Below are 19,472 nucleotides of genomic sequence, written 5' to 3'. Positions count from 1 at the left end.
AGACTGACTCACTAGTATTGTTAACTGCGTTTGGGAGAAATGAGTTCCGATGACCTAGTGGCCGACGATGTCCGTGCAGTTTTCAAAGGAACCTAATTTATAACCACTTGGTCACCTAGGCATTGAGAACCTCTGACTCAGCCTGGCATCTCCTCCATCACTGTCCTGTGACAAATTTCTAATTTACCAAAATCTACGTCATACTTCCAAAATTCCACGACTTTCCCACCCACCCTCTTCCAGGCTTTTCAGCTACCTACAAAAAGGTTTTCTTTTACACACTGGAGTTAAAGCTTTGCACATATTAAAAAAAAAAAAAAAAAACCTGCACATTTTATACCTGCTGTTGCTTCCTGAGAAAAGGTTACAGGAATCTCAAGTAAATTTTAATGAGTTAGATTCCTTAGGTCTCAGAACTGATTTATGTGGAGAAGCATTTGAGATTTTGTAGTAAGTGTATGGGTGACATGAATTATCATGTAGGTGCACCCCCTTCCCATACATTGTCCTTTTATTTTAAAAAGTTACCAAGTTACAGGAACAGAATAATTCTTAAATGTCACTGTTGGATCCCTGCTATGTATTTAGAAAATCAAATGTCTGCTTCCTAGAAGTGACTCATCATTAAGTCTCCTGTCGGTGAAATACATTGTTTAAAAAAAAATAATAATAAAAGTGGGGGAGGAAAGACTATTTCCTGATGAAGATGGGGAGGGGGGGAAATTAAGTAGCTGTCTTGCCATCATCTTCTGTACTTGTACACCCGTCCTCGTCTCTCTCATGTTACCAGACGTGTGTGACTCAGATTCTATTTGAAGTTTCAACTCAACTAGCCTCCCCTGAGAATGGAGTTTTCTGCCAAAATCTGTGAAGTAGAGAAAGAGAGGAGCATGAACATTCAAGATTCCTGACATACAAGAAGACAGGTCAACAGTTTTAAATAAGAAAGATCAAAAGTCACAATATTCGTAGAAACTCAAAAGAAGATGTCATCTTTCCTATAAATATTATTTCAGAAATTCATATTGCTATAAGGTAATGGGAGATGGGGGGGGGGGGCTTCTAAAAATTACCTTCTGAAACACCGAAATTCTCAAAAACCATTTTATTTTATTCAACCAAAAAAAATTTTTTTCTGAGCACCTACTATGTGCTAGCATTATACTAGGCATAGGATACACAATAAATAGTGAACAAGCTACCTCAACAGATTGTATTTTAACCAGGGAGTATTGGGAGTCTTGTCTAACTTTCAAGTGCCAACCAGCTGTAGGAGGTGGAGTTTTGTTGCTTCATTTTTTATTCAGTTTTATTGGGATTTAATTGACATACAACACAAGGAAAGTGTAGGTGTGCAATGTGTTCGATACACTTACACATTGCAAAGGAATTACAAGTCTAGTGTTGCTGGTACGTGCATCCTGTCACAGTTTTTTGGTGGTGAGAACATTTAAGATCTACTCTTAGCAACTTGCAAGTATATAATTCAGTATTTTTGACTGTAGTCACCATGCTCTACGTTAGAGGCCCAGAACTTATCATTGGAAGTCTGTACTCTTGGACCAACATCTCGTCCTGTCCCCCATTCCCCCAGCGCCTCGCAATTACCATTCTACTCCTCTATGAGTTTGGCTTTTTTAGATTCTATTTATAAGTGAGATCATACAGTATTTGTCTTTCTCTGACTTATTTCACCTTCAAGCTCCCTCCGTGTCATCCCAAATGGCGGGATCTTCTCCGTTCTCATGGCTGGATATTCTGTCACAAGAATCCGCCACGTGTTCTTGACCCATTCCCCTGTTGACCCTTGAGTTGTTTCCCTATCTTGGCTATGAAGTAAAATGATCTCTCCAACCAGATGTTGTGTCTTCTTTCTCTGAAGAATCCACTTTATTTTTGCCTTAGCCCACTCTTCCTCGTATTCAAATTATTTATGTAACTGTCCCTTTATTGCCACTGTCACACACTGTCCTGCCCCAATAGAATGAAATCTCCTGAAACCAGGACCCTCTTTTTGCCTCTTCTGCAGCCCTCAGCACAAGTGTTAAGGAAATATTTGTCAAATTAAAATGTATTCCTTAAATACATGGAATTGTCTATAACTTCAGTGACTCTGAAAATTCCAAGTGCATCACATGATGATTTAGTAGAGCTATGAAGGAGTTTCACGATGCCTTACCACACCCATTCCTGTGGTCTGTCAAGTTTATGGAAGAATCTACTATTTTGCCTTTCCCTGGGTTAGCAAAATTGCCAAAATACGTAAAGCCCATGGAATAGTACTGAGGAATGAAACATTATTTCCTGACATAGTATTAGAAAATGGATTGTCTAAAGGACGTGTTGTCCAGATTCCAGAGTTATCTGATATCCACAACACAGATCAGCCAAATTTCTGTGAGATGGACCCCTGTGCAGCTTTATAGGTTAAAGAATTAACCTTCCCTTGCCTTAAAAAATTACAATAAGTGGGTCATTTTTACAAATACATATAAGGGCATTTAAATCTTTGTCCCAATATCAGCCAAGATATTAGATATATTAAAGAATTTGGAGAGTTAAAAAATATTTCTGGGAGTTTGGATAAGTATCAAATAACAGTCTTCAAGAATCAAATCAGTTCACTTCATCTACTAACAGGCTCCAAATTCACGAACTTCTGGTGCAAACTAGAACACCTAACTTTTGGCTCAAGATCTCCTGAGTGACAGCTTCCACTTATGCTACCAAGAGCTATAGAAGATGGCTTATGAGTGATTTTCTTGGTGTTAAGTACCGTATGTTTTTCATGAGATACAGACATACTGAAAATAGCGATATAATTCCCACTCTGAACCAAATGCTACTCTTCCATTGCCCACTCCCTGAAACCAAGTAAAATCCTTACTGCATCAGCAAACATTTTAACAATGTCCCCTTTAACCTAATTCTCCTAGTATTAACAATTGTTCATATTTTGGAAGAAACTTTACCAGCGCACTGTTACCCTAAGTCTTTATGTGGCAGGGAGCCAGGGGAGTCCTCTTTTGGAGAGGAGGATCGGATGTTCTGTAAGGCAAGAGAGCATCACCAAAGTCAGCCAGTGCATCAGGTGCCGGGAATAGAGGGATTGTTCTTGAAGGCTAACAGCTATTGTTTGGGTGACTAGATTTTATCAAGGGAGGTGGAGAGGAACAATTACTGTATCAAGTCAAAAGAAAGAAAAGTCGGGAAGGGACAAGTGTCCGAGACAAGGACATGTGAATGCCAGAGTGGGAAACACTCAACTCTGAAGTCCTTCAGGGCTCTCACAGCATTAATAAGTATGCTGAAAGTAAAGTCTAAAACAACATAAGAAAATCAAACTTTAACAACATACAACAAAACTCCGTATCAAGTGGATAGCTTTGAGCCCAGTACATTGCATTATTTCTAACAGTGACTTTTGTTAAACTCTTATCCAGCTCCAGCCGAGTAGAGGATATTAGTTTTTGTCACTATTTTGCAAAATGATGGAGTTTTTTGTTGGTAGAAATCAATTTCAAATAATGGTTACATGAAGACTCTTTGTGATTTAAAACAATGTTAGCCTTTGTTACATGGTTTTTACAAGTATTTCCATTTTGGTTGCCGTGTAAACTACAAAATTAACTTTTATTTTATGTATTTTGTATTTACTGGTTCATTTTTAAAATAGATATTTATTAAACCACTATTGTAAGTAAAATGGTTTGCCAGGATATTATAGAAAATAAAGTATTTGATTTGGAGGCTTTGATCTGCATGGGATAAGGTAGAGATAAAAATATTAATAAGAATCAAGGGCACGAGAGAAGCATCTATATGTTTATTTTCCATATTGTAAATTTTAATTCGTTTTCCAACTATTGCATTTTTATCATTTTTTAAAAGTTAGAAAAACAGATAAAAATAAGATATGTTTTAAAATTAGCCATCATCTCTCCTTCTGACGGTAAACAGTATTACGATTTTATCTTTTATGTTTCAATCCTTTCCTCATACCTATTGGTGAATCATATGTAGCAGGGAAAAACTGAAGCAGCCATAGTTCTATGCTGGCTGAGAAGGATGCTGTGTCTGTCGTCAGAGTTCCTTGCTGTTTACAGTGTAGAATACATTTGTAAGAGATAGATACTTTAAAAAGTCAAGACTGTAGTCCTACCATCTGTTAAGTCTATAGTTAAGAGTCTTCGTCTTGGTTTGTCTCTCTGTCTCTGTCTCGTGCTTTTTCCTTTGCCCATTTGTTTTTGTTTCTTAAATTCTACATACAAGTGAGATGGTTACCAGAAGGGAAGCGTTGGGGTGCGGCGATGGGGGAAATAGGCGAAGATGAGAGTACACTTATGATGAGCCCGGAGTAATGTGGAGAATTGTTGAATCACTCTGTGTTGTACATCTGAAACTAATATAACATTTGGGGCACCTGGCTGGTTCAGCCGGTAAAGTGTCGGACTTCCGCTCAGGTCATGATCTCACAGCTCTTGAGTTCCAGCCCCTCATTGGGCTCTGTGCTGGCAGCTCAGAGTCTAGAACCTGCTTCAGATTCTGGGTCTCCCTCATCTCTCTGCCCCTTCCCCACTCGTGCTCTGTACTCTCTCCCCCCAAAATAAAATAAACATTAAAATAATAATAATAGAAACACTGTATGCTAACTACACTAGAATTAAAATTAAAAACTTGATTTCAAAAAAAAAGAAAAGAAAACACCATGGAAAGAAAACTGGAAGGAAATATGCCATTCCTTGGATGATTAAAAAAAAAAAAAAAGACAGTAATCCTACTTGCCTACTTTTACTTTTGGCATCCTATCCAAAAAATCACTCCCTTAACCAATGTTATGAAGCTTTTCACCTAAGTTTCCTTCTAAGGGTTTTATAGGTTTAGATTTATAGATTTAAATCATTAACTCCTTTTGACTTGTTTTTTGTGTGTGGTGTAAGCTGAGGGTCCCATGTCATTCTTTTGCATGTAGATATCTAGTTTTCCTGACACTATTTGTTGAGACTGTCATTTCCCCTTTGTGTAGTCTTGACACCCTTGTAGAAGATTAGTTGGCAGTATATGCATTCTGTTCTATTGGTGTGTATGTCTCTTTTTATTTCAGTACCATACTGTTTTAGTTACTATAGCTTTGTAATATATCTTGATATCAGGAAACCTGATGCCTCCAGGTTTACTTTTCTTTATCAGGAGTGTTGTGACTATCTGGGGTCTTTTGTGATTCCACATTAACTTTAGTATTATTTTTTTCTGTTTCTTTAAAGAAGGTCATTGGGCTTTTGATAGAGATTGCATCAAATCTGTAGATCTCTTTGGATAGTATGAACATTTTAATAACATTAAGTCTTCCAATCCATAAACATAAAATGTCTTTCTGCTTATTATCCAGTTACAGAAGGACAAATACTGTGTGATTTCACTTGTATGAGATATTCAAAATAGACTCAGAAATAGAGTATAGAATAATGGTTTCCAGGGACAAAGAGAAGAGGAAAATGAGGAGTTGTTGTTCAATGTGTATAAAGTTTCAGTTATACAAGTTGAGTAAGGCCTTACAACACTGTGTCTATAGTTAACAATACTGTATTGTACATTCAAAAATTTGTTAAGAGGCTAGAGCTCATGTTAAGTGTCCACCCCACAATTTTTTGAAAAAGAAGAAAGAAATACTAACTTGAATGATTTACCTACAAAAGGTCATTGAAAGAGAATAAAATTCTTCAGCAAGTGGTGCTGGGAAAACAGGACAGTGACATGCAGAAGAATGAACCTGGACCACTTTCTTACACCATACACAAAAATAAACTCAAAATGGATGGAAGACCTCAATGTAAGACAGGAAGCCATCAGAATCCTTGAGGAGAAAGGAGGCAAAAACCTCCTTGACCTTGGCTGCAGCAACTTCTTACTCAACACATCTCTGGAAGCAAGGGAAACAAAAGCAAAAATGAATTATTGGGACCTCATCAAAATAAAACCTTCTGCACAGAGAAGGAAACAATCAGCAAAACTAAAAGGCAACCTACACAATGGGAGAAGATATTTGCAAATGACATCTCAGATAAAGGGTTAGTATCCAAAATCTATCAAGAACTTACCAAACTCAACACCCAAAACCCAAATATTCCAGTGAAGAAATGGGCAAAAGACATGAATAGATACTTCTCCAAAGAAGACAGCCAGATGGCCAACCAACACATGAAAAAATGCTCAACCTCACTCATTATCCAGGAAATACAAATCAAAACCACAATGAGATACCACCTCACACTTGTCAGAATGGCTAACATTAACAATTCAGGCAACAACAGATGTTGGCAAGGATGCAGGGAAAGAGGATGTCTTCTGCACTGCTGATGGGAATGCAAGCTGGTGCAGCCCACTCTGGAAAACAGTATTGAGGTTCCTCAAAAAACTAAAAATAAAACTACCCTACAGCCCAGCAATTGCACTACTAGGCATTTATCCAAGGGATACAGGTATGCTATTTCAAAGGGACACATGCACCCCCATGTTTATAGCAGCACTATCAACAATAGCCAAAGTATGGAAAGAGCCCAAATGTCCATCGATGGATGAATGGATAAAGAAGATGTGGTATATATATACAATGCAGTATTACTCTGCAATCAAAAAGAAGGAAATCTTGCCATTTGCGACTACGTGGATGGAACTGGAGGGTATTATGCTAAGTGAAACTTGTCAGAGAAAGACAAAAATCATATGACTTCACTCATAGGAGGACTTTAAGAGACAAAACAGATGAACATAAGGGAAGGGAAACAGAAATAATATAAAAACAGGGAGGTGGACAAAACAGAAGAGACTCATAAATATGGAGAATAAACAGAGGGTTAAAGAAGGGGGTGTGGGAGGGGGGATGGGCTAAATGGGTAAGAGGCGCTAAGGAATCTACTCCTGAAATCGTTGTTGTACTATATGCTAACTAATTTGGATGTAAATTATAAATAAATAAATAAATAAATAAATAAAATTTTTAAAAAAGAGAAGAAAATAGATGTGGAATATGGAAGGAAAAGAGAAAAGAAGATTGTAATGAAAGTGAATAGTAAAGCTTTGACTATGAAATGTGGTGTGTGTGTGTGTGTGTGTGTGAAAGAGAAAGAAGGGGAGGGAGGGAGGAAGGGAGGGAGAGACAGAGAGAGAAGAGAAAAAACTTTAAGAAATGTGTGCCAACTATGCCACTATAAAGATTTAAATTGCTTTTCAAATTTTTGGAAGATGTTGAACTGTTACTTATTTGAATGAAGAGCAATAAATGGTTCAGCTTTATACGTATCATGTATTTACATATTTTATATAGTGCCTGTGGCACTTTCACCCATCCAAAATCATTCCCCTTTTGGGAAGCTAAAATTTCAGTGGAGTAGAAGGACCCCAGACTTGCCTCATCCCTTTAACACAGTTAGCTAACAATCAAGTCATTCTGAATACCCAAGAAATCAACCTGAGGACTGACTGAACAAACTGCACAACTAGAGGGAGAGAGTAGGTCACATCAAGGAAGGAAGGAGGTTCGGAGACATGGTTTGGGGGAGAAACAGATTGCAGGTGCTGTGGAGGGGAGGGAGCCCTGGTCACAGAGAAAGACGAGAGAATGGAGTGCACAGAGATACACAGAAGGATAACACTTCCCCAAAGCCATTGGCTGGGAAACAGGAGAGGCTGATTTTCACGAGTTTTTACAACTAGCAGGGCTCATTGTATCACATTGATTAATTTGTGAATATTGAACCAGCCCTGCAGCCCAGGAATGAATCCCACTTGATCATGGTGAATAATTCTTTTTATATACTGTTGAATTCGATTTTCTAGTATCTTGTTGAGAATTTTTGCATCCATATTGATCATGGATATTGGCCTGTAGTTCTCTTTTTTTGCTGGGTCTCTGTCTGGTTTGGGAATCAAAGTAATGCTGGCTTCATAGAATGAGTCCAGAAGTTTTCCTTCCATTTCTATTTTATGGAACAGCTTGAGAAAGATAGGTATTAACTCTGCTTTAAATGTCTAGTAGAATTCCACAGGGAAGCCATCTGGTCCAGGACTCTTACTTGTTGGGAGATTTTTGATGACTGATTCAATTTTTTCACTAGTTATGGGTCTGTTCAAATTTTCTATTTCTTCCTGTTTGAGTTTTGGTAACGTGTGGGTGTTTAAGAATTTGTACATTTCTTCCAGGTTGTCCAGTTTGTTGGCATATAATTTTTCATAGTATTCCCTGATAAATGCTTATATTTCTGAGGGATTGGTTGTAATAAATCCATTTTAATTCATGGTTTTATCTATTTGGGTCCTCTCTCTTTTCTTTTTGAAAAAGTTGGCTAGAGGTTTCTCAATTTTGTTTTTGTTTTTGTTTTTGTTTTCAAAAAACCAATTCTTGGTTTCATTGATCTGTTCTACTGTTTTCTTGGACTCTATATTGTTTATTTCTGCTCTGATCTTTATTATTTCTCTTCTTCTGCTGAGTTTTGGGTGTCTTCACTCTTCTGCTTCTAGTTCCTTTGGGTGTGCTGTTAGATTTTGTATTTGGGATTTTTCTTGTTTCTTGAGATAGACCGGGATTGCAATGTATTTTCCTCTCAGGACTGCCTTCACTGCATCCCAAAGCATTTGGATTGTTGTGTTTTCATTTTCATTTGTTTCCATATATTTTTAAATTTCTTCTCTAATTGCCTGGTTGACCCATTCCTTCTTTATTAGGGTGTTCTTTAATTAACCTCCATGCTTTGGGAGGTTTTCTAGACTTTTTCCTGTGGTTGATTTCAGGTTTCATAGCATTGTGGTCTGAAAGTGTGCATGGTATGATCTCAATTCTTTTATAATTGTTGAGGGCTGTTTTGTGATCCAGTATGTGATCTATCTTGGAGAATGTTCCATATGGACTCGAGAAGAAAGTATGTTCTGCTGCTTTGAGATGTAGAGTTCTAAATATATCTGTCAAGTCCGTCTTGTCCAATATATCATTCAGGGCCATTATTTCTTTACTGACTCTATGTCTAGATGATCTGTCCATTGTTGTAAATGGAGTATTAAAATCCCCTGAAATTACCACATTCTTATCAACAAGATTGCTTATGTTTGTGATTAATTGTTTTAAATATTTGGGTGCTTCCAAATTCAGTGCAGAGACATTTATAATTGTTAGCTTTTCCTGCATTATAGACCCTATAATTATTATATAATGCCCTTCTTCATCTCTTGTTACAGCCTTTAATTTAAAGCCTAGTTTGTCTGATATAAGTATGGCTACTCCAGATTTCTTTTGACTTCCAGTAGCATGATATAGTTCTCCATCTCCTCACTTTCAATCTGAAGGTGTCCTCAGGTCTAAAATGCATCTCTTGTGGACAGAAAATAGATGGGTCTTGTTTTTTAATCCATTCTGATATCCTGTGCCTTTTGATTGGAGCATTTAGTCCATTTACATTCAGTGTTATTATTGAAAGATAAGGGCTTAGAGTCATTGTGTTATCTGTAGATTTCATGCCTGTAGTGGTGCTCTGGTACTTTGTGGTCCTTGCAACATTTCACTCACAGAGTCTCCCTGAGGATCTCTTGTAGAGCTGGTTTAGTGGTGATGAATTCCTTCAGTTTTTGTTTGTTTAGGAAAACCTTTATCTCTCCTTCTATTCTGTATGACAGGCTTGCTGGATAAAGGATTCTCAGCTGCATATTTTTTCTGTTCATCACATTGAAGATTTCCTGCCATTCCTTTCTGGCCTGCCAAGTTTCAGTGGATAGGTCTGCTACTACCCTTATGCTTATACCTTTGTATGTTAAGGCCCATTTATCCCTAGCTACTTTCAGAATCCTCTCTATATCCTTGTATTTTTCCAGTTTCACTATGATATGTCATGCAGAAGATCGATTCAAGTTATGTCTGAAGGGAGTTCTCTGTGCCTCTTGGATTTCAATGTCTATTTCCTTCCCCAGATTGGGGAAGTTGTCAGCTATCATTTATTCAAGTATACCTTCAGTCCCTTTCTCTCTCTCTTCTTCTGGAATTCCTATGATACAGATATTGTTCCATTTAATTACATACTTAGTTCTCTAATTCTCCCCTCTTGATCCCAGATTTTTTTAGCTCTGTTTTTCTCAGCTTCCTCTTTTTCCATAATTTTATCTTCTAATTCACCTATTCTCTCCTCTGCCTCTTCAATCTTCACTGTGGCCACCTCCATTTTATTTTGCATCTCATTTATAGCAATTTTTAAGTCATCATGACTATTTTTTAGTTCCTTGATCTCTGTAGTAATAGAGTCTCTGCTGTCTTCTATGCCTTTTTCAAGCCAAGCAATTGATCTTATGACTATTACTCTAAATTCTTGTTCAGTTATACTGTTTATATCTGTTTTGATCAACTCTTTAGCTGTCACTTCTTTCTGGAATTTCTTTTGAGGAGAATTCCATTTCATCATTTTGGCTAGTTTTCTGTCCCTTATGAGTTTTAAAAGCTTGTTAATGTGCTCTGCACCTGCGAGCACTGTCCAGGGCCTGGTCCTTCAGGAGGTGTTTTTTTGGAGAGTGTTACTTGCTCTTTGTTGTGACTTCGGTTATTTTATTTCTCTCCTTGTAGTGTGTTTTGGACCCTCCACGAGGTGTGCTTTGATTTGTTCCTTGAAGTAGCCCTGGAAAGGAAAACAAACAGACAAACAAAAGGAAAAAAAGACACGCAAACACATAGACAAATAAAACAAACAGGCAAACACACACACACACACACACGCGCGCGCGCACACACACACACAGCAGTCCAAAAGCAAAAACACCAGGAACACCAGCTACAAGTAAAGAACAGGGTGGAGGTGATGCTGATGGAAGAGAGGAATGACAGGGGTGGGGAAAGCGAGAAAGTAAACATTGACTGGGTAGAGAAACTAAATGGCTTAATCCAGAGAGAGAGAAAGGAAAATAAAGGAGGAGGTTGGGGGGCGGAGGGGGAGAAGATAAAGTTACCCAGATAGAGAAACTATACAGCTTGATTATTCCAGAGAGAGTGAAAGCAAAGTGCAGAAGATGTAGAGCATGTATCAAGGGAATGGATTAAACATGTCTGCTTAAACAAACCGACAACCAGAGTAACCCAGCTAGAGGAGGGAAGAGATAAGAAGGGAGCATATATCTAAATATCAAGAATTGTCCTGGAATTAATCCAGGCAATGCAGCAGCACTGATCTGCATGTTGGAGCCATCTGGCTCCACAGCATCTATCCGGCTTCAGCAGATACGTAGTTACCCAGCACACAGGGGCGAGGCATGGTGTAGGCTGGTCCCACCTCCACTGTGGGCCCCGGGATGGATCCATGAAGCCCCACCTTGGTGGTGGTGGGGTGTGGGTGGTGGGGAATGGCCGTCCCCCCCGTCTCTTCTCCATGGACCCGGTGGACTCCATTCGGGTCGTACTCAATGTGCCCTGGGAGTAGATGGGGCGGTCCTTCTCGCTCCACCAACTCCCCTGACCCAGCTCTTGGCTAGTATTCAAAGTTCAGCTCTGTGCACTCTGACCCTGGGGAAGCACCTCTCTGTGCGGCTGGATATGTGGTCCCGGCTGGCTCTGTCTGTGCCGCCACACTTCAGGGAGGACCGCCTGCTCCTACTGTGGACTGCTCCGCCAACCTCGCTGCTGAGCCCCAGGGGTGGCAAACGCAGGCAGGCTTTGTCTTTTCCCACAGCATTCCAGGGAGGGGGCCGCTTTCTCCTGCAGACTGCACCCCTAACTTCCCACCGAACCCAGGGCTGGCTCCCCTCCTCCCCAGGTGCATGAATGGGCAGCTGGCCACAGTCCAAAGAAAGCCCCGCAGCTAGAGATGGGATCCCTCTTAGTCCCAGTCCGAAGTTTATTTCTTGTCTAGATACAGTCCCACGCTTCCCCAGCTACTCTTTCTCTTCCCTTTGTCTCTCTGCAAAAGGGGATCCCTCCCCTCAGTGCCCACGTGGCCCATTTTATTTCCCCCAGTTCGCAATCACCCACCTAAAGCCCATCAAGGGTGTCCCGGTGTCTCCCTTTTAGACTCAGTCTCTTTTCCTCCCAGACTCTTGGGGTTCAGAGTCCTTTGGCTTCAGCTCTTCTTTGTTTGAGACACACAGGAAGTATGGATCCCCCTACTTCTCCACCATGTTCCCTACACAGAAATTTGGTAGGACAGAAGGGAGTGGCATGATATATACAGTATGCTAAATGGGAAAAATATGCGACCAAAATACTCTACCCAGCAAGGTTATTATTCAGACTAGATGGAGAGATAACGAGTTGCCCAGACAAACCAAAACTGACGGAGTTTGTGAATACTAAACCAGCCCTGCAAGAAATATTAAAGGGGGATCTTTGAGTGGGAAGGGAAGATCAGAAGTGACAAACACAAGAAAGAAACAGAGAAAATCTCCAGAAACAACAAAACAAGTAATAAAATGGCATTAAATACATATCTATCAATAAATACTCTGAATAGAAATAATCTAAACACTCCAATCAAAAGACATAGAGTATCAGAATGGATTAAAATAAACAAGACCCATCTATATGCTGCCTACAAGAGACGAATTTGAGACCTAAAGACACCTGCAGATTGAAAGTGAGCAGATGGAGAAACATTTATCATGGAATGGATGTCAAAAAAAAAGCCAGAGGAGCAATACGTGTATCAGACCGACTAGATCTTAAACCTAAGATTGTAACGAGATGAAGAAGGGCACTATAGAATAAAAAGAAGACTATCCGACAAGGAAATCTAACAGTTTTAAATATTTATGCTCCCAATATGAAGCACCCAAATATACAAAACAATTAATAACAAACATAAAAGAACTAATTAATAATAATACAATAATAGTAAGGGGCTTTAATATTCCACTTACATCAATGGACATATCATCTAAGTAGAAAATCAATGAGGAAATAATGGCTCTGAATTACACACTGGGCCAGATGGACTTCACAGATATATTCAGAATGTTTCATCCTAAAACAGCAGAATAGACATTCTTTCCAAGTGCACATGGAACATTCTACAGAACAGATCACATAGTATGTCATAAATCAGACCTCAAAAAGTACAAAAAGAATGAGATCATACCATGCATCTTTTTCTGACCACAGTGCTATAAAACTTGAGGTCAACCACAAGAAAAAATTTGAAAAGACCTCATATCTCTGGAGGTTAAACATGTTAAACATACTACATGAATGGGCCAATCAAGAAATCAAAGAATAAATTTTAAAACAGACGGAAATAAATTAAAATGAAAACACAATGGCTCAAAACCTTTGGGATACAGCAAAAGTGGTCCTAAGAGGGAAGTATATAGCTCTATAGGCCTATCTCAAGAAGAAAAATCTCTAACAACATAAACTTACACCTAAAGGAACTAGAAAAATAACAAAAGAATGCTAAAGCCAGCAGAAGAATGGACATAATAAAGATTAGAACAGAAATAAATGATATAGAAACTTAAACACCAGTAGAACAGACCAATGAAACCAGAGCTGGTTTTCTGAAAAAATTAATAAAATTGATAAGCTTCTAGCCAGACTTATCAAAAGGAAAAAAGAGAAGACCCAAATAAATAAAATCACTAATGAGAGAAGAGAAATCATAAGCAACACCACATAATACAATTATAAAAGAATATTAGGAAAATTGCATGCCAACAATGTGGGCACTCTGGAAGAAATGGATAAGTTCCTAGAAACATAAACTACCAAAACTGAAACAGGAAGAAATAGAAAACTTGAACAGACTGATAACCAGCAAAGACCTTGAATCAGTAATTAAAAATCTCCCAAAAAGCAAAAGTCCAGGGCCAGATGGCTTCACAGGCAAATTCTACCAAACATTTAAAGAATAATTATTACCTATTATTCTCAAACTATTCCACAAATTAGAAATGAAAGGAAAACTTCCAAACTCATTCTATGAGGCCAGCATTGCCCTGATTTCAAAACCAGACAGGCACCACTAAAAAAGAGTACTACAGGCCAATATCCCTGTTGAACACGGATGCAAAAATTATCAACAAAATATTAGCAAATCAAAGCCAACAGTACGTTGAAAGAATCATTCACCATAATCAAGTGAGATTTATTCCTAGGTTGCCAAGGTGGTTCAATATTCGCAAATCAATCAACATGGTACACCACATTTATAAAAGAACTGTATGATCCTCTCAACAGATGCAGAAAAAGCCCTTGATAAAGTACAATGGCTGTTCATGATAAGAAACCTCAACTAAGTAGGGATAGAGGAGACATATCTCAACTTAATAAAGGCCATAGATGAGAAACCCACAGCCAATATCTTCCTCAATGGGGAAAAACTGAAAGCTTTTCCTCTACAGTCAGGACCAAGATGGGGATGTTCACTCTCACCACTGTTATTCAACATAATACTGGAAGATCTAACTTTATTAAATAAATAAATATTTATTTATTTAAATTATTTATTTATTTAATTTATTATTAATTTATTTAAATTATTTATTTATCTATTAAATATTTATTTATTTAAAGAAATAAAAGGCAACCAAATCAGCAAAGAAGAAGTCAAACTTTCACTATTTGCAGATAACATGATACCCTGTATAGACAACCTAAAAGATTCCACCAAAAAAAAAATGCTAAAACTGATACACAAATTCAGTAAAGCTGCAGGATACAAAACCAACATTAAAAAATCTGATTCATTTCTGTGCAATAATAATGAACCAGCAGGAAGAGAAATCAAGGAATCAATCCTATTTACAATTACACCAAAAACCATAAGATAGCTAGGAATAAGCCTAGCTAAAGAGGTAAAAGAACTATACTCTGAAAACTATAAAATGTTGATGAAAGAAATTGAAGAAACAAAGAAATAGAAAAACATTCCATGCCCATGGGCTGGAAGAACAAATATTGTTAAAATGTCTATACCACCCAAAGCAATCTACGTGTTTAATGCAATCCCTATTAAAATACCACCGGTATTTTTCATAGAGCTAGAACAAACAGTCCTAAAATTTGCATGGAATCACAAAAGACTCTGAGTAGCCAGAGGCTTCTGGAAAAAGCAAAACATGCTGGAGACCTCACAATTCTGGACTTCAAGTTATATTACAAAGCTGTAGCGATCAAGACAGTATGGTACTGGCACAAAAATAGACACATAGATCAATGGAGCAGAATAGAAACCCAGAAATGAACCCACAACTGTATTGTCAATTAATCATTGACAAAGCAGGAAAGAATATCTACTGGGAAAAAGATAGTCTCTTCAACAAATGGTACTGGGAAAACTAGACAGCGACATGCAAAAGAATGAAACTAGACCACTTTCTCACACCACACACAAAAATAAATTCAGAATGGATTTTAAAAAAACCTAAATGTCAAACAGGAAACCATCAAAATCCTAGAGGAGAACAAAGGGAGTAACCTCTTTAACCTTGGCTATAGCAAATTCTTACTAGATATGTCTCCTGAGGCAGGGGAAACAAAAGCAAAAATGAACTACTGGAACTTCATCAAAATGAAAACCTTCTGCACAATGAAGGAAATAATCAACAAAACTAAAATGCAACCTATATAATGGGAGAAGATATTTCCAAAGATATATCTCATAAAGGGTTAGTACCCAAGTTCTATAAAGAACTTATGAAACTGAACACCCTCCAAAAATAATAATAATAATCCAATTAAAAAATTGGCAGAAGACATGAATAGACATTCTCCCAAAGGACACATACACAAGGCCAACAGACACATGAAAAGATGCTCAACATCACTCATCATCAGGGAAATACATATCAAAACTACAATGAGATATTACCTCGCCCCTTTCGGAATGGCTATAATTAACAACACAGAAAATGACAAGTGTTGATGAGAATGCAGAGAAGAATGCTCTTACACTGTTGGTGAGAATGCAAATTGGTCCAGCCACTCTGAAAAACGGTAGGAAGTTTCTTCAAAAAGTTAAATTTAGAACTACCCTATGATCCATCAATGGCACTACTAGATATTTAACCAAAGGTACAAAAATACTGATATGAAGGGATACATGCACCTCGATGTTTATAGCAGCATTATCTACAATAGCCAAATTATGGAAAGAGCCCAAATGATGTCCATAGACTAATGAATGAATAAAGAAGATGTGATATATATTATATATGACATATATATATATATATATGGAATACTACTCAGCCATAAAAGAGAATAAAATCTGCCATTGGCAATAACCCAGCTATAGCTAGAAAGTATTATGTTAAGTGAGGTAAGTCAATCAAACACAAATACCATATGATTTCACTCATATGTAGAATTTAAGAAACAAAACAGATGAACATATGGGGAAGAGAAGAGAGACAAAGCAGGAAACAGACTCTAACAACAGAGAACAAACTGAGGGTTACTGGATGGGAGGTGGGTAGGAGGAATAGGTTAAATGGGTGACAGGCATTAAGGAAGGCACTTGCTGTGATGAGTACTGGGTATTGTATGTAAGTGATGAGTCACTAAATTCTACATCTAAAGCTAATATTAAACTATATGTTAACTGACTGGAATTTAAATAAAAAATGTTAAAAATAAAAAGTATTTAGAGCCCCCCCCCAAGAAAACCTAAAATTATTCCTAGTATCTCCTGAAGCCAGTATTTTCAACATGATCCAGAAGTTATATTAAAAAGTATTTTATATATTTCTAGGTATATTTTTTATTATTTTTTCATTTTATTGCTTTGGGACAAAAATGTGTCCTGTATGATTTATACATTTACTAAGAAATGTATTTGTGACCTAAAATTCCGTTGAGTCTTCTAAATGTTCAAAGGTTCTGTTAAAGAGAGTAGATAAAAACTCTTTTTGGGTTGCAGTTTAATTTTTTTTAATGTTTTTATTTATTTTTGAGACAGATAGAGACAGAGCATGAGCAAGAGAGGGGCAGAGAGAGAGGGAGACACAGAATCTGAAGCAGGCTCCAGGCTCTGAGCTGTCAGCACAGAGCCCGATGTGGGGCTCGAACTCACAGACTGTGAGATCATGACCTGAGCTGAAGTCGGACGCTTAACTGACTGAGCCACCCAGACGCCCAGATAAAAACTCTTTTTAAGAAGCAAAGCTTATCATATCCATACATACAACTATGTATTTAATTGTAAAATTGATGTGGTTTATTGTATTAATCATATATGCATTTTCAGAAATATGATATACGAAATGTCCTGAAGTATTTTCCCCATTCAGACCAACTAGAAATGATACATAAAACCAAGCAAACCCCTTTATATTAATAGCCTAGCCTTCCAGAAAGTAAGGAAAATTCTTCATAAGAGCAACAGAGGTAGAATGTAGGCTGCAAGAATCAGAGTGGTAGCCAAAGCTGAAGCTTCTTGACTGTGTTTTTTAAGAGACTTTTAGGGGACAGGAAATAGGCCTTCTGCCTGCCCAAGGGAGTTGGAACTGAGAATTCACCCCCCACACTTGTTAATAGTTGTAACATTCCCACTGCACATAGAAGTTAAAGATATGGCGGTAATAATACCAAGCACAGGAAAAAGGAAGTGAAAGCAGTGTTGCGAGATTGGTGCATTCCATATGAAGAGGTGAAGGCAGGCTCTGATAACTTAAAGATACATGGTAAGCCTAGATCAGCCACTAAAAGATAAAGCTAAGCAGGGAGACAAATGGAATTCTAAAAAGTACTCATCTGTTCCAAAAATAACGCAGGAAAAAATAGGCCAAATAGAAAACAAAGAGCAAGATGATAGATTTGAAGTTCACCAAACTGATAATGACACTATATGTGATATAGGTGGATCTAGAAGACTGAGGGAAACAGACCCAGGCCACGATTTCGTTTATTACTTTGCCCCATATGCCTGCACTTGAATGGGGAGATGGGGAGGCTGGGGCAGGGATGACATTATTTTGGGTCCCTGGATATCAGCGTCAACTTGGATCTTATATCCAACCGTTTACAAATGATCTGGGGATTTCCCCTTCCCCAATCTACATTTATCAAAATAAGTGGACATAGTTCTCTTTGTTAAAGGACTAGAGGAATCACGATTTTTTACACGCGTGGAGTTGCAGAGTCCTTCCCCAGGGGAACCAGGCTTCTTTCTCAATTATTGAGTTCAGGGTCTGAAAACTAGCTCTGGTCTAGCCACTAGACAAAGGTTCGTGATTTTCCATTGGGGCACCAGCCTTATCCTCTACTCACGCATTCTTTCTTTCTTTCTTTTTTTCTTTACTCCATTCATTAGTTCTAACAGCTTTTGGTGGAGTCTTTAGGATTTTCTTTTTCTTTTTCTTTTTTTTTTTTTTTTGGTTTAAGTATAATTGATAATGTTAGATTCGTTTCCAGTATACAACACCGTGATTGAGCAATTCTATATATTTTGCAGTGCTCACCGTGCTATATGTAGTTACCATTGGTCACCATACAAAGTTTTACAATATTATTGACAGTCTTCTCTATGCTGTACTTTTTCATTCCTATGACTTGTAAGTTTGTACCTCTTAATCCTCTTCATCTATTTTTTCCAACCCCCATTTCCATCCCCCCTGGTAATCACCGGTTTGTTCTCTGTATTTCTGAGTCTGTTTCTGTTTTCTGTTTGCTCCTTTGTTTTGGAAATGAGTGAAATCTTACGGCATTTGTCTTTCTCTGTCTGACTTATTTCACTTAGCATAATACCCTCAGGTACACCCATGTTGGTGTGAATGGCAAGATTTCATTCGTTTTTATGGCTGAGTGATAGTTCATAGATTTTTATTATAAAATACCATGTCATCTGCAAACAGAGTCAATTTTACTTCTTCCTTTCTGATTAGGATGGCTTTTTATTTTTCTTGCTTTGGTAAGGACCTCCGCTACTGTGTTGAACAAAAGTGGCAAGAATGGACATTCTTGTCCTGTTCCTGATCTTGGAAGAAACCGTTTTAGCTTTTCACCACTGAGTATATTCGCTGTGGTCTTGTCTTACATGGCTTTTATTATGTTGAGGTCCATTCCCTCTATACTCACTTTAAGAGTTTTAGCCATAAATGAATGTTGAATTTTGCCAAATGCTTTTTCTGCATCTATCAAGATGATCACTCAATTTTTATCCTTCATTTTGTTTATGTGGCATATCATGTTGATTGATTTGTGGGTGTTGAACTATCCCCACATTGAAGGGATAAATCCCACTTTATCATGGTGTGTGATTCTTTCGATGTATTGTTACATTTGGTTTGCTAATATTTTGTTGAGGAATTTTGCATCTATGTTCATCAGGGATATTGGCAGGTAATTTTTTTTTTCTTATAGTGTCCTTGTCTGGTTTTGGTATCAGGATAAGGCTGGCCTCATAAAATGAGTTTGGAAGTATTCCATCCTCTTCAATTTTTTGAAATAGTTTGAGAAAGATTGGTGTTAATTCTTTTTTTAATGTTTGGTGCAATCCACCAGTGAATCTATCTGGTCT

The 19,472-nt window shown here is 37.8% G+C and overlaps 1 long non-coding RNA gene across 1 annotated transcript in view; it reads right to left on the bottom strand.

Annotated features, from left to right (window-relative positions):
- Positions 1 to 636: 636 nt before the first annotated feature.
- The window catches only part of LOC122240565, a 42,473-nt gene continuing 23,637 nt past the window's right edge, over positions 637 to 19,472 (bottom strand). Inside the window, exon 2 of the long non-coding RNA XR_006220345.1 lies at positions 637 to 865. This is a non-coding gene — a long non-coding RNA (uncharacterized LOC122240565). The remainder of the gene's footprint in view (positions 866 to 19,472) is intronic.

The sequence above is a fragment of the Panthera tigris genome, chromosome B4 (genome assembly GCF_018350195.1).
Source record: "Panthera tigris isolate Pti1 chromosome B4, P.tigris_Pti1_mat1.1, whole genome shotgun sequence".
In the NCBI taxonomy this organism is placed as follows: Eukaryota; Metazoa; Chordata; class Mammalia; order Carnivora; family Felidae; genus Panthera; species Panthera tigris.
Note: the sequence above shows the minus strand (reverse complement) of the source record. Positions and strands in the feature narration are given on the sequence as shown.